This window comes from Capra hircus, chromosome 23 (genome assembly GCF_001704415.2).
Source record: "Capra hircus breed San Clemente chromosome 23, ASM170441v1, whole genome shotgun sequence".
Taxonomy (NCBI): domain Eukaryota; kingdom Metazoa; phylum Chordata; class Mammalia; order Artiodactyla; family Bovidae; genus Capra; species Capra hircus.
In genome coordinates this window covers 3,462,992-3,489,106 of record NC_030830.1, presented here as the reverse complement: position 1 = coordinate 3,489,106, position 26,115 = coordinate 3,462,992, and positions in this window count along the sequence as shown.

Genomic DNA, 26,115 nt, shown 5'->3' with positions numbered 1-26,115 from the left:
GTACTCCAAGGCCAAATTTGCGTATTACTCCAGGTAGCTCTTGACTTCCTACTTTTGCATTCCAATCCCCTACAATGAAAAGGACAACTTTCTTGGGTGTTAGTTCTAGAAGATCTTGTAGGTCTTTATAGAACCATTTGATTTCAGCTTCTTCAGCATTACTGGTTGTGGCATAGACTTGGATTACTATGATTTTGAATGGTTTGCCTTGGAAATGGACAGAGATCATTCCATCATTTCTGAGACCGGATCCAAGTACTGCATTTCAGAATCTTTTGTTGACTGTGATGGCTACTCCTCTTCTTCTAAGGGATTCTGGCCCACAGTAGTAGATATAATGGTCATCTGAGTTAAATTCACCCATTCCAGTCCATTTTAGTTCACGGATTCCTAAAATGTCAAAGTTCACTCTTGCCATCCCCTGTTTGACCACTTCCACTTTACTTTGATTCATGGACATAACATTCCAAATTCCTATGCAATATTGTTCTTTGCAGCATCAGACTTTTCTTCCATTGCCAGTCGCGTCCACAGCTGGGTGTTGTTCTCCACTCTTCTCCAGCAGCATATCAGGCACCTACCGACCTGGGGAGTTCCTCTTTCAGTATCATATCATTTTGTCTTTTCATACTGTTCATGGGGTTCTCAAGGCAAGAATCAGCTTGCCATTCCCTTCTCCAGAGGACCACGTTTTGTCAGAACTCTCCCCCATGACCTGTCCATCTTGGTTCCTAACAGAAACAGAGAACATTAAGAAATGGCAAGAATACACAGAAGAACTATACCAAAAAAAAAAAAGAGAGAGAGAGAGATCTTCATGACCCAGATAATCACAATGGTGTGATCACTCACCTAGAGCCAGACAGCCTGGAATGAGAAGTCAAGTGGGCTTTAGGAAGCATCACATGAACAAAGCTAGTGGAGGTGATGGAATTCCAGTTGAGCTATTTTGATTCCTAAAAGATGATGCTCTGAATGTGCTGCACTCAACATGTCAGCAAATTTGGAAAACTCAGCAATGGCCACAGGACTGGAAAATGTCAGGTTTTATTCCAATCCCAAAGAAAGGCAATACCAAAGAATGTTCAAACTACCACACAATTGCACCCATCTCACATGCTAGTGAAATAATTCTCAAAATTCTCCAAGCCAGACTTCAATAGCACGTGAACCAGGAACTTCCAGAGGTTCAAGATGGATTTAGAAAAGACAAAAGAACCAGAGATCAAATAGCCAACATCTGCTGGATCATAGAAAAAGCAAGAGAGTTCCAGAAAAACATCTACTTCTGCTTTATTGACTATGCCAAAGCCTTTGATTGTGTGGATCACAACAAACTGTGGAAAATTCTTAAAAAGATGAGAATACCAGACCACCTTACCTGCCTCCTGAGAAATCTGTATGCAGGTCAAGAAGCAACAGTTAGAACCAGACATGGAACAACAGACTGGTTCCAAATCAGGAAAGAAGTACGTCAAGGCTGTATATTGTCACTCTGCCTAATTAACTTATATGCAGAGTACATCATGTGGAATGCTGGGCTGGAGGAAGCACAAGCTGGAATCAAGATTGTGGGAATTATCAATAACCTCTGTGCCCTCCTCCAGGGGATCTTCCTGACCTAGGAACTGAACCCATATCTCTTGCATCCCCTGCATTGCAGGCAAGTTCTTTATCCACTGAGCCACCTGGGAAGCCCTTGTCAACAAAGGTCCACCTAGTCAAAGCTATGGTTTTTCCAGTAGTCATGTAAGGATGTGAGAGTTGGGCCATAAAGAAGGCTGAGTGCTGAAGAAGTGATGCTTTCAAGTTGTGGTGCTGGGGAAGACTATTGAGAGTCTTGACTATTGCCTGCAAGCATATTAAACCAATCAATCCTAAAGGAATATTCATTGGAAGGACTGATGCTGAAGCTGAAACTCCAGTACTCTGGTCACCTGATACAAAGAGCTGACTCATTTGAAAAGACCCTGATGCAGGGAAAGACTGAAGGCAGGAGAAGGGGACGACAGAGGATGAGATGGTTGGATAGCACCACCCGATGGATTTGCATTTAAGCAAGCTCCAGGAGGTGGTGAAGGACAAGGAGCTTGGTGTGTGGTTGTCCACCAGGTCTCAAAGAACCAGACATGAACAACAACAACAAAGAAAACAATTGAAGTTCCCTGGAGGCGTTTTGGGACAAACTTATCTATACCATGTTCTGCCAATGAAATTGCAAGTATCAGAAGAAATAGATGGTTTATCAGATTAGAGACATCATCACGTTTTTGTAATTAAGCAGAATAGATTTGCTCACACATAACAACCAGAAAAAGACAGCTTCTCTAGTGTTAGAATACTGTGTCCTCCTCCTCCACGTAATAGGACTGACTGTGAAATGAGAGAACATTCTAGTGAGCTAAAGAAAACCATGCAGTGCCCTCTGGCCTTGCTCTGCAGAGACTGAGAAGATCTTATCAGGCCTTTTCAGATTAGCCAACTCCACTGAATATCAGGCTGTCTTCTGTTTCTGCAGCTGTTTACCTTTATGGTATAATCTGAGATTAAATATAGAGGGAGAGACCAAAAAAAAAAAAAATTACGAGAATTGTACTTAAATGTAACAGTCCCACTAGGAGATATGCAACGGCTTAAACCTTGAACACCAACGGCCATGCAGAACGCTACCATGGTCTGAGCAATAAATCAAACACACTTGGCTCTGGCCACTATTTATATACCCGAAAGGCTCCCTGGTGAAAGATAAGAATCTACCTTTTCATTTTCATAGAAATGCAATAGGGAAAGAGTAGCCTTAAAGCCCCAATGCGGGGGGGGTGGGAGGGGGGTGGCGGAACATTTACAATGTTTTTGCAGAAACCTGTTACAAAATCTGAATGCCATGTTACAGTTGTGCCCAGTTATATAAAGGCAAATGTGGAGGGCTTTGTAGCCTGATGTTGGCTATGAAGATGTAGGCACTGTCCGTTTGTTCTTAGACCATTCTCACATTATCATTCACAGCCCCTCAGAAGTTCTCAGCTTTGGACAGCAAACCCATTGCACCCTCAGTACGTAGTTCAATGAGTTTTCTGGATGATCGCCTACAGATGTTTCTTAAACTTCTTTGTTCCTTTCCTTGAAGGCTGTGACAGAGTGTTATGAGCTGGAACCCGATGCTTCTGGGTACCAACTGCGCTCCAGTGCCCGGGGTCAGTCCAGTCGGCAAGCACTCTGCCCCAGTCCTCTCCAGCTCCCAGTAACTTCATGGGAAATAGATGGGGAAACAGTGGAAACAGTGTCAGACTTTATTTTGGGGTGCTCCAAAACCACTGCAGATGGTGATTGCAGCCATGAAATTAAAAGACACTTACTCCTTGGAAGAAAAGTTATGACCAACCTAGACAGCATATCCAAAAGCAGAGACATTACTTTGCCAACAAAGGTCCGTCTAGTCAAGGCTATGGTTTTTCCAGTGGTCATGTAGGGATGTGAGAGTTGGACTATGAAGAAAGCTGAGCACCAAAGAATTGATGCTTTTGAACTGTGGTGCTGGAGAAGACTCTTGAGAGTCCCTTGGACTGCAAGGAGATCCAACCAGTCCATCCTAAAGGAGATCAGTCCTGGGTGTTCTTTGGAAGGACTGATGTTGAAGCTGAAACTCCAATACTTTGGCCACCTCACGCAAAGAGTTGACTCATTGGAAAAGACTGATGTTGGGAGGGATTGGGGGCAGGAGAAGAAAGGGACAACCGAGGATGAGATGGCTGGATGGCATCACTGACTCGATGGACGTGAGTCTGAGTGAACTCCTGGAGTTGGTAATGGACAGGGAGGCCTGGTGTGCTGCGATTCATGGGGTCGCAAAGAGTCAGACATGACTGAGTGACTGAACTGAACTGAACAGATCTCTGTGCCTCATGTTTCTCTTTGGTAAAATGGGATCAGTTTTAACACTAACTGCACAGAACAGTCAAGACCAAGGCCATAAAGCACCGAGCATCCGGTCTGGTGCCTAGACCGTGCTGCAGTGTGGGGCTCGGTGTCACCATCACAAACAATGCTTCCGTATAGGTTTAATGGGAAGCGCTGGGCTTCCCAGGTGGCTCACTGGCAAAGAATCCTCCTGTCAATGCAGGAGACTCAGGTTCGATCCCTGGGTCAGGAAGACCCCTGGAGGAGGAAATGGCAACCTGCGGCAGTATTCTTGCTGGAGAATCTCAAGGACAGAGGAGCCTGGTGGGCTATAGTTCATGGGGTCGCAAAAGTAGGACATGACTGAGCTGGTAGGCATGCTGTCCCTTTACTCAAAAGTTCAAAACCCTGTTCTTATGACACCAGACTTTCCTTGTCTCCCACCCTGGCTCCTCTGCCTTGCTCCCTGCATCCGCCAGACAGGTTAAGAGGAGGAATTTACAATGTAGCCATCTTTACAACAACTGTCTTCTAAGATGATGGATGTGATCTCCAAGAAGCCTTCAGAGTAAAACTTTTTTAAAGCCAGGGGCTGGTCGCCACATTGTCATACCTGAGGCTTAACGTGTGTAGGCTGAGGGAGAAGGCATGAGGAGCAACGCTGTAGAGCAGAAGCGGCCATTTAATTAATATAAACCTTTGGGGAAAACACTGCCTGGGTGAATTGATCCTTCGTGCATCTGAGGTTTTGAATCTGCGCATTTGTACAAAGTTGTTACAGCCCTGTTTTCAAAGTGCTTCCTGAGCATTTGGGCAAGTTGTGGTGTTTCACATCTGTCCTTGTCCTAATCAAAAGCAGCAGAGACACGTTTACTTAGAAGCTCCAATTAACAACCGAGTCCCTGTTGCTTTTATTTCCTTGTAATTGCAAGTAGATGAATAGAATCTCCCTCGATTGTATACTGAGAATTGTTTAATTCAAGTGAGTGATTCATTGAAGACTGTTTTCTGTAGGTGGCACTTTTCTTTTTTGAACATGAAAGATGCATTCAGTCCACTTTTCTTTTCCCTTCTCTGATATCTCTCTCCTCTGGGGAGGAGCAGTATCGCATTCTGAAAATAACACGGCCTTTTGGACTTGGACCCACATTTCACACCCCGTTTCTGCAACTTTGCGGCTATGGCACTTTGGGAAATTTGCTTCGCTCCTCTGAGCCTATTTGTAAACGATAAAATCTAAACGGAAGCGGTCCAGAGGCAGGCCAGCTGTGAGCATCCGGTGCTGGGGGCACACCTGGGCCAACTCCTGACTCGTGGTAAGGCGTTTCAGGCCCACCTTCTCCTCTCTGCCTCTCCTCTTCTCTCGGGGGTAATTCAAGTGGTGGTGAGTATGAGAAGGGTGTTTGCTGCTCCATTGCTTCCAGAAGAATGTTTTCAGGCCACATTAACCTAGGACTAAAAGAAAAAAAAAAAGGATTTCACACTCTTCCTGGCTATTTCAGTACCACTGATACCATGCGTTGGTGCCTGCTCGGTCATGTCCAACTCTTTGTGACTCCATGCACTAGCCCGCCAGGCTCCTCTGTCCATGAAATTTTCCAGGCAAGAATATTGGAAGGGGTTGCCATTTCCTCCTATAGGGGATCTTCCCAACCCAGGAATGGAACCCGCCTATCCTGCACTCATAGGTGGGTTCTTTACTGCTGAAGCTGCTGAGCCACCTGGGAAGCCTACCTCTGATGCCACTTGAAAGCAAAATCCTTCCTTCCCACTCACCTCTCGTATTTCTCAGATTCTAGAAAAAGCGTGCACTTTCCTATTTGATCCCAATTAAAATAGTGTCTCTGCCACTTTTTGCTGTGTGACGTTGGTCAAGTTACTTAACTTCCCTGTGCCTCCATTGTCTTGCCTCTCAAATGGGGATTCTAAAAAGATCTAACTCACAGAGTTGTTTTGAGGAGTACAAGGTTCACACAAGGGGAAGCCCTGAGAACATTCCCAGGCAGACTGTCAAAACCCAGGTAGTAGCTGTTGCCACACTCCGCTCCAGCTTCTTAGGGCTGGCAACCTGGTTTTCCTCTTGTGTTTGATGCTGCTGAAATTCATTCCTGTGCCACCTTTGCGTAACCTGACACTGTCCACAGGATCTGCCTGCAGGCACTGCTGCCTGCAAGTTAGAGACGGGGTCTCGAGTGCCTCTGAGCAGCCACCTATGAGCTGAGCGTCCTGCTTCCGGGGGACATCCCGCGACTAGATGATCACCCACTGCAAGGTGGTTACAGCCCTGCAGCTGTGTTCCTGCTAAACAGAAACATTTATTTCCATCTTTTTTTCTGTCTCGAAACTCCCTCCCTCACTCTCAGGTGATATCTCATAGGCCAGGAAGTGATGTGAGTGGCAAGCTCTCCTCTGTCTCAGAATCACCGTTTCTGACCATGAGGCATTTCCTGAGCTCCCACTTTGTACTTTGACTTCTCCCATCTTGAGGGTGAGCTCTGTTAGGAAGACCCTTCATTACGTCCTGCAAACAAGGCTCCTCCTGAGTCTGCCTCACAAGTCTGCACCCCGGGTCCCCCTACATCTCGTGTCCTTCCTCTTCAAGATGCAAGTCAGTGAAACAGAGCCATGCAGGTGTTTCAGGCACTAAATGTCCTCGCTGGAAAAGCAAAGTATGATGTCAGGAAACAATCCGAGTACCTACTACCACCCAAGCAGAAAGTATAGAAGAAGCAGTCTAGACGCTACAGGGAGAGGCTGTTTTCTTCTCTTTCTTCAGGGCCATCCTTAGTCTAACCTGAAAGAGAGGAGCCGCAAGTGCCTCTCACAGACATCAGTACACGAATGGTCATCGCCATGCGCAAAACTGTTGGCATTTCTTGCCAGAAGCATGGTCTGGGGAAAACAGCTGATCAGTACATGCTACCTTGGTTTCATCTTGTCAATATTAAGTAGAAATCTCTTTTTCTGAGATTATAGCTGAGATACCCCCAATAAAGTCATCATGAGCAACCAAGGGAAAGTGCCACAGCAGCAGCAAATGTTGACAGCCTCTGTGCCAGTACTGATCTTAAAGCATGTTCCTGGATAAAGGGCGAGGGAAACCATAGGACTCTCAAGGAGAAAATAAAATTTTCCCAATTGTTTAGGAGTAGAGCTTGAAATGCATGAAAATTATCTATGAAATATCATCATTAGAAAAAAAATTCCATGAGGTCCAGAAATGTAATGTTGAATTTACTATGTGATCACCAGTCTAGAATGATTTTTCCTCAAAATTCATTCAGGATTCATGATTATTTATAAGTGAGAGATACACCCCACGTGTGGGACTTCACTCACATCCATTCATTCTTCCATCCGGAAAATATTTACTTAGAACCTACCCAAGGCATGTGGAGGAATGAACCAATAAACGAAAGATTGATGTTTTTAAAATATCAGAATGTAGGAAATCTTGCCCTGAATTTAGGAATATTTTGAGCCAGTCAGACTCCAAAATTAACAGACTCTAGGATTATTTTTGTAAATGATCATTCAGAGCTAATGACTATTTCAAATATGAAAGGGAAACACTAAGGTTGAGAAAACGTAAATTATATTTTGACTAATATATTATATTATATAACACTAATAATTTTATTTCAGAAGTCTCATTTAGCAAAATCTAGTCCAGAGCTGTCTGAATCTACATCTAAATATTTTTAAATATTTATTTATTTATTGGGTGCATCTCATGTGGAATCTTAGTTCTCTAACAAGGGATCAAACTCATGTCCCTTGCATTAGAAGCATGGTGTCTTAACCACTGGGCCACCTGTGTGTGCATGCATGCTCAGTCCTTCCATCAGGTCTGACTCTTTGTGACCCCATGGACTGTAGCCCACCAGGCTCCCCTGTCCATAGTTTTGTTTTGTCCACCCCCCTCCCCCACTCTGGACCACTGCCGGCGAGAACACTGGAGTGAGTTAGCGTTTCCCTCCTCTAAGGGGCTCTTCCTATCCCAGGGATCTAACCCATGTCTCCTACGTCTCCTGCATAGGCAGGAGGACTTTTTGCCACTTCGCCAACTGGGACTGCCAGGGAAGTTCTTAAGTATTTTTTTCTATCTATATAATCTTAAATCATGAAAGACTGTGATCCAAAAATATCGCATCTACAAGTGCTTATAAAGGATCAGTGATTGCTCAAGATATTGATAAGCCAGTGACCTTGTCTAGCCCTTTTGAAACCTGAATTTGTGATACTTTTTTTTAGCTCTAGAATTTTACTCCTCAGTTTGTTATAGATCTCAATATAAAGAAATATATTTATGCTCTGTGGGAACAAAAAATACAGGAAAATACAAAATACAAAAATACAAAAAATTCATTCTTCATATTAGGGAAAAACATCTGAACTTTATGAGTTTTCCATGCACATAGATATCAGTAGATCTACTGAGTTCAACTTGGATTATGTCTTGTGAGGTCAATACTGTGTGTTTTGGTATCAATTAGGGTTCTAATTGCAATCATGAATTTTGAATTAACTAAGTAGGAATTATCACCTTTATGTATGACACCTTTGTTTTAAACAAAAAGATGAAAGCTCTTAAAAAAAAACAGCAGTGGATACTGATTTTATTTTTAAATAATTGTGATTTAGAGTATAGTCTCTACCTGGTGTTCTAAATTGATTCAGCTTTGTTATTCTTCTTCATATCTGCCCATTTTGATCTAAAATGGTTCAGTAGCCATTTTGATCATTACACTGAAATGAAATTAAGTGAGTTTGAGATGGATGAACCTTCCCCAACTTACAGTTACAGATTTAAACATGACCTGGGGAGCTGCCCTTGTTTTGATTCTAGTCTTTTGACTCCGCTAGTTCCTCTTCCCCTTTATGTGTTAAAAGAAACTGGCTAGAAAGATGGTTTGACATCCATGTAGCATTTAGAAACCCACAGATATACACCAACACTGACATTAAGGAGAAAAGCCCCAATTAAGCTTGCTTTAATTCAGCTACTTAAATAGCTAATCTCTACTTTTTCTGTTATATTTATGGCAATCAAAAACCTCCCAAATTATAACTTTGATCAATCTGAAAACATTTATTCCTGGGTTTTTATGAACATTGACTTCAAAACTGATTGACTGCAAAACAAAATACCACCAGCCAACATGAACAAGGTAAACATTTGGAAGGTGTGGATTTCTAGTTATCTTCTTGGAAAGATCCCCTGGAGGAGGAAATGGCAACCCATTCCAGTATTCTCGTATGGGAAATCGCACAGATAGAGGCGATCACAGAGTCAGACATGACTTAGCAACCAGACAACAACCTCTTTGCCTCTTTTTCCTTCCTCTGCCCTCCCCCTTCCTTCCTCTCTCCTTTCTCTGTATTTCTTTATGATGTAAGCAAGTGATCAAAGACTAGAGGAGGTCAGACCACAGAAAGGATTACAGTGGCCACTAGGCTTATGGCTTCCTTCTCCTAAGAGCAGAAAACTGGCTGAGTCCCTCATAGAAAACTTCCCAGTGCAATTTCAATCCCGCTTTAATTAGGATGGCTCTCCAGCACACGCTGCTATTGTCTCCTCAAGGATTAGCCAAATGTGCTTTCCGTTGATCACAGGAAGCTCTTCAACCCTTAGTTGTCAGTAGGAGTTGGTTGATTAGATAAGCAAGTGTACCAAATGCAGAAGCGGGTTAGGCTTAAAGCTGGCAGAAAGGATTCATTTTCATTTGGCCTCAAATTCCAAAGGTTTTGAACCACAGAAGATTTGTCTGCACTGAAAACTAGTATATATACATTGTGAGAGGGGAGGAAAAGCATAGAGAATGGTGACTTGCTTTTCAGGCAAGAAGTGTTGCATCTTTTCGGGATAAACACAGAGCTCCTAAAACCCATTTCCTCTGGGCACAGACATTTTCCCTAAACTGAGCATGTTTTTTTGTTTGCGTAAAGTGTGGTTTTGTTCCCAAAGTACAGAATTTCGCAAAATTTTCCAGACGTTGGCATGTATACAGTAAGGTTCTCATTTCTTCCCTCTACTCAAAGTCTCTCCTTTGACATGATCTGTGTTTCTTGTCTGTTGTGTGCAAGATATCTCATGAGGGAAGAGGTTTAATGAAAACCAACAAGGTGCAATCCTTACTTGTAAGGACCTTGCATAAACAGTGAAACCAGATGCTCCAACAAGCATGGGAGACGCTGCAATTGGACTGTGAGCTCTTCCATGATCCTGTAAAAGTGCTACAACCTTCCCACAATTTGTTATCTTGTATTTTTTTTTTAAAGGTGCAGAACTGCTGTTGCCCTCTTCCCATAGGCTCTATGGAGGTCATGTTTATGAAGCTTAAACAGTGATTGCTGGAATTTTCCTGGCAGTAAAATGGTCTGACTCCCGGCTTCCACTTACAGGGGCACGGGTTCAGTCCCTGGTCTGGAAACTAAGATTCCCACATGCTGCTTGGTGTGGCTAAAGAAAGAGAAAATAGATGATGTCTATGATTTGCTATGATGATTTATCTTGATTTACCTGAATTAGCTTAATCTACATTCTGCCAATGTATTCTCAGTGTGTAACACACACAGGCACACACACCTCTTAGGGAAAGCATGCTCACCCTCCCAGCTGATTAGCTTAAAGGAACAACATGAGAATTCTTAATATAATGTGTTCGGGGTGTGTGTGTGTGCAATTAATTTACATTTTGCCTCACTTTTGTTCTGGAGATTTTCTGATGCTTTTTATACATGATTTCATTGTATGAACATGTGTCTGCCTGCACCTCTGCATAAAGGCCTAAAATTAAATTGACTTGCTGGCTACAGTTGGAGAAAATCCTTCTCTAGCTTCTTTCTACCACTCGATAAATTATTACAGTCTGTGCACAAAACACAAATTACATGCTTTATTAGTATGTTCGGTGGTAACCTCAAAGCCACAAGTGCTTACATGTGCTGTACGCATGCACTTTGGGGCTTTTTAATAGCTGGTTGACAAGAGATTAAAGGCAGAAATATGGCATTTTATTAAAGCAAACATATCACTATGCCTACCATGATAAAATGATCTAGTTTTCTTCAGACACAAAAGTTTCTGTTGAGTGATACCTTCGAAATTCCTTGAGGGCACCCTATTATTCACTTTCCTCAACAGAGAGCAGCTGCAAATGGTCTCCAATTTTCAAAGAGTATTGCCTGGTCATTCTTTACTGTCAAAATGAAGAAGAGCATAAAAGTTAAGTCAATAAAGTAATATAAAATGCTTAATATAAAAATTCAGGAATGAATGATTAACCATTAAAAACTTACAGTAGCTATTTCATCAAAGAGAAAAAAAAAAATTAACATTTCCCCTGAAACCTATTAACACTCCTTGTAAACAATATTCTTTTTGGAAATAGATGACCTTTCCTCATACTCTCCACACACATGGCATTTTTCTTACATCCGCTTTACCTCGACTGATATGAGGGTGCATTCCTCGGGAAAAGGCGTTCCAAGCCCCTTCATAGGGGGTCTCCTCTGCATGTATCACCAGGGAGATACATGGATACAGGATGAGAACATCAACAGCGAATGAAAATCTGACAGCCTGTTGTTGCCGACCCACCTCCAAAGTCACAGAATCTGCCAGTGGACGAGACACAAAACACACCTGCCTCTAAATTCACTGCTTCCTTTGTGGTGGTTGCTTTTTATTCACTAAGTCGTGTCCGACTGTTTGTGACCTGGTGGACTGTAGCCCACGAAGCTCCTCCGTCCATGGGATGTCCCAGGCAAGAATACTGGAGTGGGTTGCCATTTCCTTCTCCAGGGGATCTTCCCCGCCCAGGGATCAAACCCAGGTCTCCTGCCTTGCAGGCAGATTCTTTACAGTCTGAGCTACCAGGGAAACCCTCCTGACTAATTGATAACTGCAGAAATTAACATACAGACCTCTTTTTTTCTTGACCCCTTCCATTTCTCAGGGACATCTGTTCAGTCCCTGTGAGGTCAGGTAGAGGACCATGTGCAGAGAACAGCGAAAATAAAAAATGCTTTTCTGTATTTTTGAGGAAATTATTTGAAAGCAAGGTTTAGTTTGGCCTGTGACTTCTTTTCAGAATTAAATCATAGAAAACATGAGACTGTTCAGGATCTATCCTAAAGCGAATCCCTCAGTTCCCTTACGTTGGTAAGGAAAATAACACCCTGGGCATAATACATATGAAGAATGATTTTGATTTAAAAGGAACGGTAAAGTGATATGGCCACCGTCAGAGAGATGGCCTCTTGAGGCTGCTGAATGTTTTCTACGCGATGATCCTGAAGCCGCTGAGGAAGGCCCACTGCCACGCCATCTGGAGAAAAGCATTACTGGGCGGCAGCATGTTGGTTAGCGTGGGAGAACGGTATGATCTGATCCTGGGAGTAAACTCACCTTGCAGGAACTTTCAGGTTTCTTGTGAAAGTGAAGGTCGCTCAGTCGTGTCAAACTCTTTGCGACCCCGTGGACGGTAGCCTCTGTCCACGGGATCTCTCAGGCAAGAATGCTGGAGTGGAGAGCCATTCCTTTCTCCGGGGGGAATCCTCCTGACCCAGGGACTGAACCTTGGTCTCCTGCACTCCAGGCGGGTTCTTTACTGTCTGAGCCACCAGGGAAGCCCTGGTAGTTTCTTGCAAATCTTGTAAATTTGCGGTAAATCTTCAGGTTGCTTGTAAATCTCTCATTTTACAGAATTAATTTGTTTCAATAGACATCATGAACTGCCATTGCCCAGAATTTTTCCTTTAAGTATTGGACAGAAATATCCAGGTAATTCCTGCTAAGGAGGAAGAAAGCAGACTGAATAGTATTTTTATTGGGTTATGAAATATTTGTTCATCTAAGAAGGCTTTTATTTCGGAGGAGCACCCCAAAGGGAAACAACTAAAGAATGCCAGCTCATCAGGACAGTAATGCCCCGGTGTTTTAGGCAGGTGTAGACGGCCCACGAAATATGCCCCATATTGGTTCTTCTTATATTGACATTCTAAAAAATCAGTTAGTAGATTCTCCAAGGAATCTTCCTGATCCAGGAATTGAACTGGGGTCTCCTGCATTGCCGGTTGATTCTTTACATCTCTCTTCATTAAACCTACAGCAAGTTCACTGTTCACAGCACGGGGCCTGGCCTGGCTGGTCCTTCTCCTAGAGGAGTAATTTACTGTCCCCTACCTCCACTAAGTTTGGGAGCTATTGTGATATTTCCTCTGTCAGTCATTTCCATGCAAGTTTAAAATGATAAAATTTATAGAATCACTTATTTTTTATGCGCTAGACATTAAAACACTACTGAGCAAGATACATTATTTCTGGTAGATTTTAGTTGTATTGTACATTTGATTTTTTTTTTTCTGCTGGTGTTTGTGTCATACCTTGTACTAAAAACCAAGAAGATTAAACGAACAGCAGCAGTGAGACTCGGAGAATGTGAATAGCTTGGATCGCAATGAAACACCAAGATTCTCTCCATAGGCTGTTATCAAAACTGCACTTGGTTTAAGGGCCAACAGAAAAGAAGTTAATTTTCACCAAATGATCTCAAAAATTGGAGGCAGCCGTTACATATGAAGGCAAGGCCATAGGATGGAAATAAGAACATGGAGGTTGGTCTGTATGAATAGTAACTACAACCCAGCCTCTCCCCCATCTGACTCATCCAGGTCACTACATCTCTGCCTCCCTGAAGAGGATAGGAGGTTTACTACGCAAATATTGTAACCCAGAGATGCTCTGGGTTCACAGACATCAGACAGAGCTGAGCATAAGATTGAATCACCAAGAAGGAGGAGAGTGAAACAGTATTAAACACTGAACCTACACTCTACCCTTGCCTGGCTCCCAGAGTCCTGACACCCAGGCTAAAATCACTCTTTCCGTACCATCCTTACCCTGGTCAAGGGACTGGAGGGAAATGTCCCAATCCAAGAGAAACTTTCCATAGAGACTTGGACTTGGAAACCCTCAACCCAAAGGCTGAGTTTACACCCAGTCAACAAATCTGCTCACTCACCCATCGAGACCTTCCTGGGAGTGCACCTCTGCCTCGTTTTGAAAATGAACAGAGCCAGACACATCAAATATTTTTTAAAGCCTCCAACAAGAAAGACAAAGATTAAAGGAGATGGAGAAAAGAAACTCAGAAAAAATAAGACCATGAAGAGAGAAAGGGAAAACTAAAAAACAAATATGTACTGGAAATGATGGCCAAGAAAAAGTGAGAAAGTGAGAGGTGATTGGGAAGGTTGGATGGCATCACCGACTTGATGGACATGAGTCTGAGTAAGCTCCAGGAGTTGGTGGTGGACAGGGAGGCCCGGTGGTCACATGGGGGCCTGGCGGTCGCATGGGGGCCTGGTGGTCGCATGGAGGCCTGGCGGTCGCATGGAGGCAGGCCATGGGGTCGCAAAGAGTCGAACACGACTGAGCGACTGAAATGAACTGAAGAGAAGATTTATGAAACAAAGGAGGATACTGTTAAGTACAAGGGTGGTTCATAAAACAATAGCTGTTGGAAATTAATAACTTGCACAAGAGAAGTTAAAAATCCAATTTAAAGATGAATGTAAAATTGAAGAACTTTCTGAGAAGACAGGATAAATATGTTCAAAAAAGGAAAAATTATGTAAGAAAAAATCAATCTGAGAACAGATTTCTCAGCACAGAAAATAACCCAAAACTTCAACGATATCCAATCGAAGGGTCTGTGAAATACTCAACTGATAGACTGAAAAAGAATCCAATCAAAACACATCACTAAAAATGTAGCCCTCAGGGAGAAAAAAAAGTCTAGATATCTCTAAGGAAAACATCACCATATTTTAAGGATGTGACAGTCTTATTGGAGAATCTGAAGATAAATTAATAAGTCTAAAAGGAAAGAAAGAAAACAATACAAAATAAGGCAATTATTAACTGCTGGAGCAGCATAGGCAAGGGGATGTAACTGTAATGCTCTACATGACTGAGCTGTAAACAACAAGTCTATTGTCATGTAAACATTGAGTAGCACATTAACACAAAATTGTGATGGAAACATAGCAAATACACAAGTAGAAGAAGATGGAGTGTGTTAGCTCCATAGAAAAGACAGATTGCATCTTTCTGTCATAAGAAATCACTGTCTAAATAATGTCTAAAGTAAGAAAATCTAAAAATGGCAGTTGTTAATTAGTCACCAAATCGTGTCCAGCTCTTTGCAGCCCCATGGACTGTGGCCCACCAGTCTCCTCTGTCCGTGGGATGTCCCCAGCAACCTTACTGGAGTGGGTTGTCATTTCCTTCTCTGGGGGATCTACCTGACCCACGGATTGAACTCGTGTCTCCTCCATTGGTAGGAGGATTCTTTACTACTGAGCCACTAGGGAAGCCCCCCCCCCAAAACTGGCAATACACAAGTATTATTTTGAAAAACAAAATTTAATGCAGAAGAAAGGTCCCAAAATGTTTCTGAGAGCAGTTAAGCATGGCTGGAGTTGTCAGCTGCTGGTTTTATTTTCAAGCCTCAAAGTAGCTGATGTTTTTAAATATATATATACATATACACATGTATTATTTAGTTAAAATTTTTAAAAAATTATAAGCGTTGAACAAGATAAATGAAGAAGCACTGTTACAGAATTATTTTCAAGACATTAAGTTATATCAAGTATGCTACAGAAAGTACACCTACCACAGCGCTAGTTATGTTGCTAGAGTTACATGTTTGGATATTTACTCATATATGCGTTTGTCAAAAAAGACTTAAAAGTAGTCACGTTAGCAACCCAATGCAAGGGCTTAATACAGGTTCCATTCCTTGAAATGTTTATACGCAGTGTCTTCAGACATTACAGGGATGATGTTTAAATCTGTGCACACATTTTAGTGCACATGTTTGTACAGTACTCGCTTCCCCAGTGACTCAGCGGTAAAGGATCTGCCTGCCGTGCAGAAGCCACAGGTTCAATCCCTGGGTGGGGAAGATCCTCTGGAGGAGGGCAGGGCAACACACTCCAGTATTCTTGCCTGGAGAACCCCTTGGACAGAGGAGCCTGGTGGGCCCCAGAACATGAGATAACAAAAGGTTAGACTGAAGTAACTGAGCATCCACACGCTCACACACTAAGTACTGTCCAAGTGTGTCTTGGGGACGGCGAGTGACACACACAGGTTTTGCCCCACCCTAACCTTAGCACACTATGAGATATCCAATAAATATCTTTAATAAAGTACTATGTCTAAGGATGGATGAATCAATATACCAACGAGTTATGGATATTTTTAAACGTGACAAGAAAAGCAGGAAAATGATGGCGCCTGCGATCATAATGAGTAGTAGCGATATTAAGTAATGGGATTTCCATGGTTTTCAGGTAAGGGAAACTGAACATGTTTAAAGAGAGAAGGGGTTTCAAGGATGGTTAAGAAGAAAACGTAAATGAGGCCCTGGAAGGCTGAAAGAGATGACAGCCAGAGCAAAGGGCACCGCGATTTCCGGCAGCCTTTGCTGGGAGAGGAGGGGACAGCAGCTGCCTAATTCAAGGACCATTCCCTGTGAAGGTGATTGTGGAGAATTGTGGGCAGTGTACCTTGGATTATCTCAAACGTCACAGAGGTAGCCACAAGCTTGTGCTTGAGAAGTGACAAAAACGTAAAATCAAAGCTGGGCTTCGCTGAGAGCTCCGTTGGTAAAGAATCTGCCTGCAATGCAGGAGACCCGTTGGATTCCTGGGTTGGGAAGATCCTCTGGAGAAGGGTTAGGTTACCCACTCCAGGATTCTTGGGCTCCCCTGGTGGCTCAGCTGGTAAAGAATCTGCCCAAAATGCAGGAGACCTGGGTTCATTCCTGGGTTGGGAAGATGCCCTGGAGAAGGGAAAGGCTACCCATTCCAGTATTCTGGCCTGGAGAATTCCTTGGAACATATGGTCCATGGGGTTGCAGAGAATCTGACAGAACTGAGAGACTTTCACTTTCACTTAAAAACTACCGCTGAATCTTTCTCAGAATATCTCTAAAACTTAGCTTGCCAAAATACCTACAGTGACGGTTAACAAATGCAACTTTCAAAAACGTCAACAAGGAGCTTTAGTAGCTTGTTTGATAACTGCAGGACTGCCTGTTTTGAAGGACCACCCTGGATTTGTATTAAATAATTTAGCTATTTTGTTGTGATTCCAGACTTACTGTACGGCAATAAATCAGAAGTGGAAGGATCATGAAATTCAGATCATGCTTCTCTTCTTTCATTTAATCTATTGATAGAATTGTGCACTCATTTTGGATTAATATTAAACTGCTTAGAATTTCCATATTCTCATCCATAATTTAGAATTGGAATAGGTTCAGAGTTCCAAGAGCTATTAGCTTTTACAGCTAGAACCATAACTATAAATGCACATTGTCAAAGAAATTCTATCAATAATGCCAAAATATGAAAAGGACACATACAACCCTTTCAAATCATAGGTGAGAAAGATATAAAAGGCCGTCAGACATACAATTTAAATGAAGTCATCATTTGGATTAAAGATATGATAACTAGTGAGAGACATTACTTTGCCAATAAAGGTCTGTCTAGTCAAGGCTATGGTTTTTCCTGTGGTCATGTATGGATGTGAGAGTTGGACTGTGAAGAAGGCTGAGCACCGAAGAATTGATGATTTTGAACTGTGGTGTTGGAAAAGACTCTTGAGAGTCCCTTGGACTGCAAGGAGATCCAACCAGTCCATTCTGAAGGAGATCAGCCCTGGGACTTCTTTGGAAGGAATGATGCTAAAGCTGAAACTCCAGTACTTTGGCCACCTCATGTGAAGAGTTGACTCATTGGAAAAGACCCTGATGCTGGGAGGGATTGGGGGCAGGAGGAGAAAGGGACGACGGAGGATGAGATGGCTGGATGGCATCACTGACTCAATGGACGTGAGTCTAAGTGAACTCCGGGTGTTGGTGATGGTCAGGGAGGCCTGGTGTGCTGCAGTTCATGGGGTTGCAAAGAGTCGGACACGGCTGAGCGACTGAACTGAACTAGTGAGAGAGAAAGTTCAATAAAATATTTCCATGACTGAATATTGCAATTTAATGAAATGATAGTTGATATGCATTTAAATGGAATATTCTGGAAGATGCATATCAGAGACATCCTTTCTCTAAGGCTGTGGTCTCTCAGTGCCCACACAAAATTGAGAATTGAAGACATAGCCACCGATTAATGTAATGAATCCTTTTAAGTGAATGAATGACATATGAATAGAATTAAACTCATACAAAAATCAAATGATTATTGGACATAGTAGTGTGCATGCATGAATTTATTTCCTTTGTATTTGAAAAAAATCCTGAATATTTCCATTGCAAATATCTAACTCCAAATTCTGTGATAATTTAAACATTTAATAGAAGTTTTATATTCTGAATTTCCAGTTTAAATGATGTAGAATGTGTAGGAAGAGGGTACCAAGTTGATTGAAACAGCCAACGAAAGGACATCTCTTCTATAGACTATACAAAACGCAGAGAGAAAAACACAGAAGAAGAAAGGCTGCAACAGTGGCCAAGATTGGAAAGATAACCTATAAAAAGAACCAGAAAGTGATGTATTTATTTTTATAACAGACTAAACATATATTTTAAGCATGACATCATGATAGAAACTGACAAAGGCTAGGTCAGCATCACTGACAAAACAGTTTATGTCACAGAATATCTGACTTGAGACAACGTTCTGAACACCCACCGAGGACACGATCCAGCTTTAAAAATCCCTTAGTGAGAAGCATATGACTAACAGTAGGACGTTGTAATTTAACTGGAAATGAATTTTAACCAGATAGCAATATTATGGGTCACCCTCCAATGTTCCCACATGCTGAAGTTTAGAAAGATTTAGACTATTTTTCTGTAACAGGTACAGACCATAGATTCTGTCTTGGACTATGTACCTCCTGGGTGCTCGATAGACATTAGCCCGTTTCTGATATACAGAGACAATGAGGTCACAAAATTGCTATACTATGACTTACTCTTACAAGGAACAGGTAAAAATTCCTTAGGGAAGTGATATTAATGGGCAATAAGTTTTCCAGAATTTAACTATTTTCTGGAAAATAGAAATAAAATACAATACCCCACAGCAATATGGTTTGAGGAGGTATTTTTAAATTTTAAAAAACAGAGCCAGAAACTATAGCTATTTAAATAAGTGTATTTGAAAAGTCATTTATTTTTCCTAAAACATAACACATTTATGTTTATGAGTATCATAAGTAGTTGATGTTGGTATTTAGTATAAACTTTTTGATACAGGGACTGCTTAGAGACAGAAATAAAGAATTTCTTTTTGGTAATCAAGACAAACTTTTATCCTGTGAGAAGATGAGAGTCTGTTAAAATCCCAAATAAAATGAAGTCCACCCTGAATTCCATAAGCAAGACAGCACAGAAGGAAAAAAAAGAAAGCCATTTGTTGAGCAAGAGAAGTGAAATAAACAGAAACTAATAAAAATGGGAAATGTAAACGTTTACAACTTTCTCTTAAAAGTGCTTATTCAAGCTTATTTGTTACATTAGCAAAAAAGGAACAAAGACCATGGTCTTGTCATCTGTCTAACAGGAATACTCATTAGCATATCATTAGCATGTGGCAAAGTTTACATTTTCCTCTTACAAGCACATGGCTTGGATGGGCACTCAGCACACTAGCAATCTGTTCTGAAATCATGTGTGTTTAGTTTTCTGTATTTAGTATTCCCAAACTGTCCGTTCCTAAAATATTCTCCTCCAGTGGAACTCCTGCACATAACTCTATTCCCACAGACTCTGGAAGAAAAGCTGCCTCCTTGAAACCCTCAGTTAAGGACACACAATGAAACGCCTCGTTAAGAACCTTAATTTAAAGCAGCACACAGTTCTGTATGTCAGAGGTAATAATTACCTCCTTTAATGAGCCTGACTTTTCCCTGTGATGAGTAAGCCTCTCTCTGCCTTGTTTATAGTAACTCTGAATTCATCTCTGGCTTTCTTCAAGTGGTCTTATTTTTAAAAAATTAACATTATGCCTGTCTTCCTGGGGTCACATTCTGCCTACTCTATACTCAAACCATGTGCTATTTAAGCACTGTTAAAACCAATTACTCACATATTCCTGGGACATCCAGGGGCCTATAGACGTCATAGAATCCATACTCCAGCTTCCAAGCAGAACCACAGATAAACTATGTCAGGCTGACAAGGGTCTACCTTATAATTTTAAATAATTTCCACATGAACTATATATATCCAAAATGTCCCAACAAATCTAAGCAATAAAACTGAAAGGCTCTTGAACAAATTGATTTTATAGATATCTATTATAATCTTAAGAATTTAAGAGATATTTTTTCCAGTTGGAGGAGGGCATGAAGAGGAATGCCCAGGCACATGTGAAATTACCTAACAACTTGCTTTAATTATAATATTAAATAGTTTGTGGCTTGCTCAATATGGTTAGATTTTTTCTCCATTCTCTCTGCTAAACCCTAATATTCTGCCCAAATTTAATATGCATTTCATACAAAATAACTGAGAGTTTTTTAGTTTTTAGATGCTGGGTTTAAATCACATAATATAATCCCTTTGATTGACAGATAGGAAACAAGTAACAGGACATTAAGTGATCTGTCTGAAGTCAGACAGTGTGGATGGGACAAAAGCATAGCTGGAATGCAGGTATTTGGCCTTTGTATCCAAAGCTCTCTACTAAAATCTGCCCTTGTTTCTGGGAGAAGAGAAAATCAATTATTCTTTCTAACGTGTTTGTGAGATACATGCCGTCAGGTCAGGTTCACTTAAAACTTTAATGATTTTCTAATTTGAAACAAGATCCAGGTCATTCATTTCTTCCTCCTGACACTGGATCAGATCCAGAGCCAATGAGTCTCGGAGAAAAGCTGCGAGAGTGTGAGTGGACATGTTGTGGACGGCAAAGGGTGTCATTAGACCCGAACTTGAAAACAGAGAAAGCAAAGGGGCACCCAGTCGTGGAGTCTATCACAACTGTCGCCAATTCCCGCCATAGCTGCTTCTGTGACTGTAAAGGAGACTTCAAGGCTCGATGTTTTATTTAGCAGTTTACACTTGTCAAGCCTTCCCAGGAGGCTCAATGGTAAGAAAAAATCCACCTGCCAACACAAGAGACCTGGGTTTGATCCCTGGTTCGGGAAGATCCTCTGAAGGAGGAAATGGCAGCCCGCTCCAATATTCTTGCCTGGGAAATTCCATGAAGAGAGAAGCTTGGCGCACTGAAGTCCATAGGGTAGCAAAGAGTCGGACAGGACTGAGTTCACACGCGAACACACACACACACACACACACACACACACACACACGTCAAGTAAGAATGACACTGCAAAATTGGACAGCAGTTTGCATTAAAGTGACCTTAATCTCTACCCCTCTCCCCATTAGATGCAGATGAAGTGAGCTGAGATTCACCTTCCTTTGTTCCTTTGGGATTATTCTTTATATTCAACCACACGAAAGTTTCTACCTAGAAAGAAAGTTTATTCTTTAAGCCTCATGAATTGACACCTTACTTTCCAAAATTCCCCCTGGTTTTTTCACCGAAGTGTTACATCAGTTTCCAAAAGAGCATTGATTGGTTTTTCATTTTTAAAATTTTTTCACCATACTGTGTAGCATGTGGGACCTTAGTTTCCTGTCCAGGGGTCAAGCCTCTGTTCCCTGCATTGGAAGAACAGAGTCTTAACCACTGGACCACCAGGGAAGTCCCAGGGTTTTTAATTGCATTATTCTACTACTAGAGATTGAAAATAACATGTCTAAATCTCTTAGGAATATAGTCTTCATTTTAAATTTTAAAATTTTAAATTCAATACAGAAATTATTCTATCTCAAAAACATTTCATTTTTAAATCTAGATACTTCAGGTTCCAAGGTCAAATAAAATGTAAAGTGAAAACCTAATGGAAAGTCCCTGTTTCTTGCACCAACCTTAAGAATGGCTAATCTTCAAAAAAAATTTTATCATAATTTTTATCAAAGTATAGTTGATATATATTACATTAGTTTCAGGTGTACAGCATAGTGATTCAGTATTTTGACAGCTTATACTCCATTAAAAGTTATTACAGGACTTTCCTGGTGGTCCAGTGGTTAAGAATCAGCCTGCCAATTCAGGGGACGTGGGTTCAGTCCCTGGTCCAGGAAGATTCACATGCTGCGGAGCAGCTAAGCCAGTGTGCCTCAACCACTGAAGGTGTACACCCTAGAGCATGGCTAATCTTGACCACATCTTTAGAGTGCAGAGGACCAGGAGGCTAGAAGATGGGATTTTATGAAGCCTCCAAAACATTCAGCCAAATGTATAAGGTTTAGAATAACACTACCACTTCCACATGCAACTAAACATTAGAAATATGCAACTGTGCAATATGGTCTCTTTTATTAGATAACATTTACACTTCCCTGGAAATTAAGTAACCAAATCAGCAGAATATTAAATACTGAGTTGCACCATCACTGGCTGACAAAAAGAAAGCGCTCTTTCACATTTTGTTTGGGAGTTAGAATCTACTTCAAGAATTAGCACTTGACAGTCATTGATTTCTGTTATTTTTAATCATTCTGTTTCTGGCCAGTGGAAGAACAAAGGAATGATAACAAAGACCTGGAGTTCTTAGGACTGTGTTTGAAACCCCATTCTGCTGCTCCCAGCTAGAAAACCTTAGGAAAAATTTTAAGCCTCAGTTTCTTCATCCATAAATTGTAGATAAGAACCTAATCTATAAGACTGCTCTGAAGAATAAATGAAGCAATTGACATAAAATGGTCAAACACAGTTTTCTGGCATGTGGTCAAAACTGCTTCTGAAAGTTATAGCACAAGATGAATTTGAAAAGGAGTGGTAATAGCTATAATCCCAATAATTAGAGTATGTATGGTAGCCTTTGTTCTTCCAACAACAGGATGTTTGTGAATCTAAAGAGAAAGTATCAAATCTCATTCCTTCCCTGCATGGATTTTGAAGGCAGCAAAGTCAAGCTATGTGAATTCCTGCAGCGATTTTTGCCTGGTTTTTCAACTTCTTTTCATCTGCAATGATATCTAGTTGAATTCTTATAACTTTGGGTTATAGATTGGACCAAAATAAATTTGAAATAAATACACCAAAGTGCAGTCCTAATCGCTGAGTCAGAATCATTCACATCAGCTAGCACTTGAAGTATGCATTCCATTAGAGCCTCATTCAAGGGTTTATCATCTAATAAATTAATAGATAATTCTGAGCACCTAGTCGTAGGTAAAAAGTGGTCATTATCAGTGCCCACATATGGCTGTCTGGAATTTAGATCACATATATTCTTCCAGAGAAATTCAAGAACATCACCTAATACACTAAGATCTCAATATTTATGAAACAACAATAAGTTTTCTAAAATTTAATGGCAGCTCTTGACATCTGAGAGCAGCCTTGAGAGTAAAGTTTCATTGAGACCATTCAGACTGGATAGTGACTGAACTCCTTTAAGGCCTCTCTAGAAACTTCTGAGGTTCTGTCAGGCAGGTATGGAGACCTACTTCTCCTGCAGAAGACAAATCTGGCAGGTAAGCTCCCTTGCTTATTAAACCTGCCACCTACCAACCTGGAGCACTGTGTCTCTTTCTTATGTTTTTCTTTTTTTAAGGATATTTTTAATGTGGATCATTTTTAAAGTCTTCAGTGAATTTGCTAGAATATTGCTTCTGTCTCATGTCTTGGTGTTTGGCTCTGAGGCATGTGGGATCCTAGTTGCCTGACCAGGGATCGAACTCGCACCCCCTACACTGAAAGGCAAAGTCTCAACCACTTTTCTTTGATCTCTTCCTGCCCTGTTTTTCTAGGAGCCAGTTTTGAATTTCACCCAGAGAATCCCTGAGGCCTCAAACTCATCCTAGGGCCAAGAATTCCACACTTCTGGAAAACTTATACATATGGATATTAAGAAAACATACACAAGAGTATGCTTGAGTCAGAACTGCATGAGTCAGAAAAAGAAAAGCAAATATCACATATTAACACATATATATGGAATCTAGAAAGATGGGACTGATGAACCTGTCTGAGGGCAGCCGTGGAGATGCAGACACACAGAACACGGTGGGGAGAAGAGGATGGGACGAATTGAAGACAGTAGCAAGGAAACATGTATTATCATATGTAACATTAGATAAGCCAGCGGAAATTTGCTACATGACATCGGGAGCCAAATCTGTGCTCTGTGACAGCCTAGAGGGGAGAGACGTGGTGGGAAGTGGGAGGGAGGTTCAAGAGGGAGGGGCCGTATGTATACCAACAGCTGATTCATGTGGATATATAGCAGAAACTGACACAGTATTGTAAAGCAATGATCCTCCATTAAAAATAAATCTAAAGAAATTTTTAAAAAGATAAACTTGAGGCTTTTTCTGGTCATAAACACACAAAGAATATTCCCTCCATGATTGGCTGCAACTAGAGAACAGACTCACGAAGGAGATGGCCTGGACCACAATTCGAGACCAACACCTACAAGCTCTCTGAATGCAGGCAAGTTTCCAACCCTTCTGTGTTATAGCTTCCCCATAAGAAAAACAACATGAGTGTTATTGTGAGGATGAAATGAGTTCGTACATAGAAAGCATTTTTAAAAAGTCTTCCACTTGTAAGGGCTGCCTGTGACTTTTAATCATCTTGCGTATGTAACCTATCCTGGTTCTTTCCCCATACCAGTGTACCCGTACAACATCACAGAACAAGAATGTATTTATACATCAGAACCTCATTATCCCTTGTTCCATTAGGTCACATGGAAAAAACTCGTTTTCTGGTCTTCAAGCTTCATTTCAGCTGCAGAAAAGTTTCTTCAACAAAAGCTTTAAGCAAAAGCAGGTAACAGAGTCTGGGATAGACCCCATCTTTCAGAAGTCAGCATGACATGGTTAATCTACATCAAGGCCCCCAGATACCAAGGGTAAATAGAAATAAGCACCATTAAAGGAAACCAGATGTACTGATTCCTAAAGCTAAGAGCTGGAGAGATTAGAGGATGATTTTCACTTTTTGAAAGGAAACACTCTAACTTTCAAAAAAATCATAGTTCCCTTACTTAATTTAACATGCGATCTGGTTTACAAAATGCATGCACATATGATTTGCTAGAGACTTTCAGAAAGCATACAACTCAGCGAGGAGTTTTTTGTACTTTAGACTATTTCTTTTATAATTACAAAAATAATAGAAAAGTTTGAAAGAGTAAAAGTACAGAGATATAGAGAGTAAAAAAGCAAGTTTCTCTTAACCTCTTTCCTATTCCCCGATGATTCTGTCCTGGCATTACACACACATACACACACATGTTCGTTTACATATATACACGCCTATGATACTTTAAATGCACATGGGATGGCAATGTTCATTACATATGTATAGGACCATTTTTTCTTTATTTTAATGGTATAATTAGTGTTTATCTTTTTGTGTGGACTATATCTATAAGGTACAATTCTGAATTTTTATCTATGTGTGACCCAGTTATCCAAATATCATTTATTAAACAACTTTCCCATGGATTTAAAATGCCATTTTTATCATAGTCATAGTGTCTTTCTGAAATCTAGTCTATTCTATTGATCTATTTTTTCATTTCCATGCCAAAACCACATAATTTTATTTACTATAGCTTTATATTATATTTTGATAGCTGTAGAAAAAGTTTCCCCTCATTCCTCTTTTAAAAATATCTTGCCTACCTCTGTGCTTTCATTCCTCCCTATAATCCTTATAATTTACTTATAAAGTTCTATAAAGTATATTTTGGAGATTTAGATTGACATTTCTTTAAATTTATTGATTTATTTGTAAAAGTGGAATAGGTTCAATATCCCAAGATATATCGTAAGAGGAAAAAAGTGAATTAGAAAGTATATATACCTTTCTTGAATGTTGAATGTCAAAGAAAGGTAATTTTCTAAAGATAGATAAGGAACGGTACTCATTTTTATTGTGAAATAAGAAGGAAAGGATAAAGTGAAAAATAAAAGTGCAAACAATATAATGCATTACAGTTTAGCAGATTTGATTTAAGGCAAGTCTCTTCTGCCCTGGCTGGACCCAAATGTTCTCATCTATTAAATAAGCAAGTCAGACAGGATGTGGTCTAAGGTCTTTTTCCAGCTCTATATTCTATGATGCTCCTATTCTAGCAGG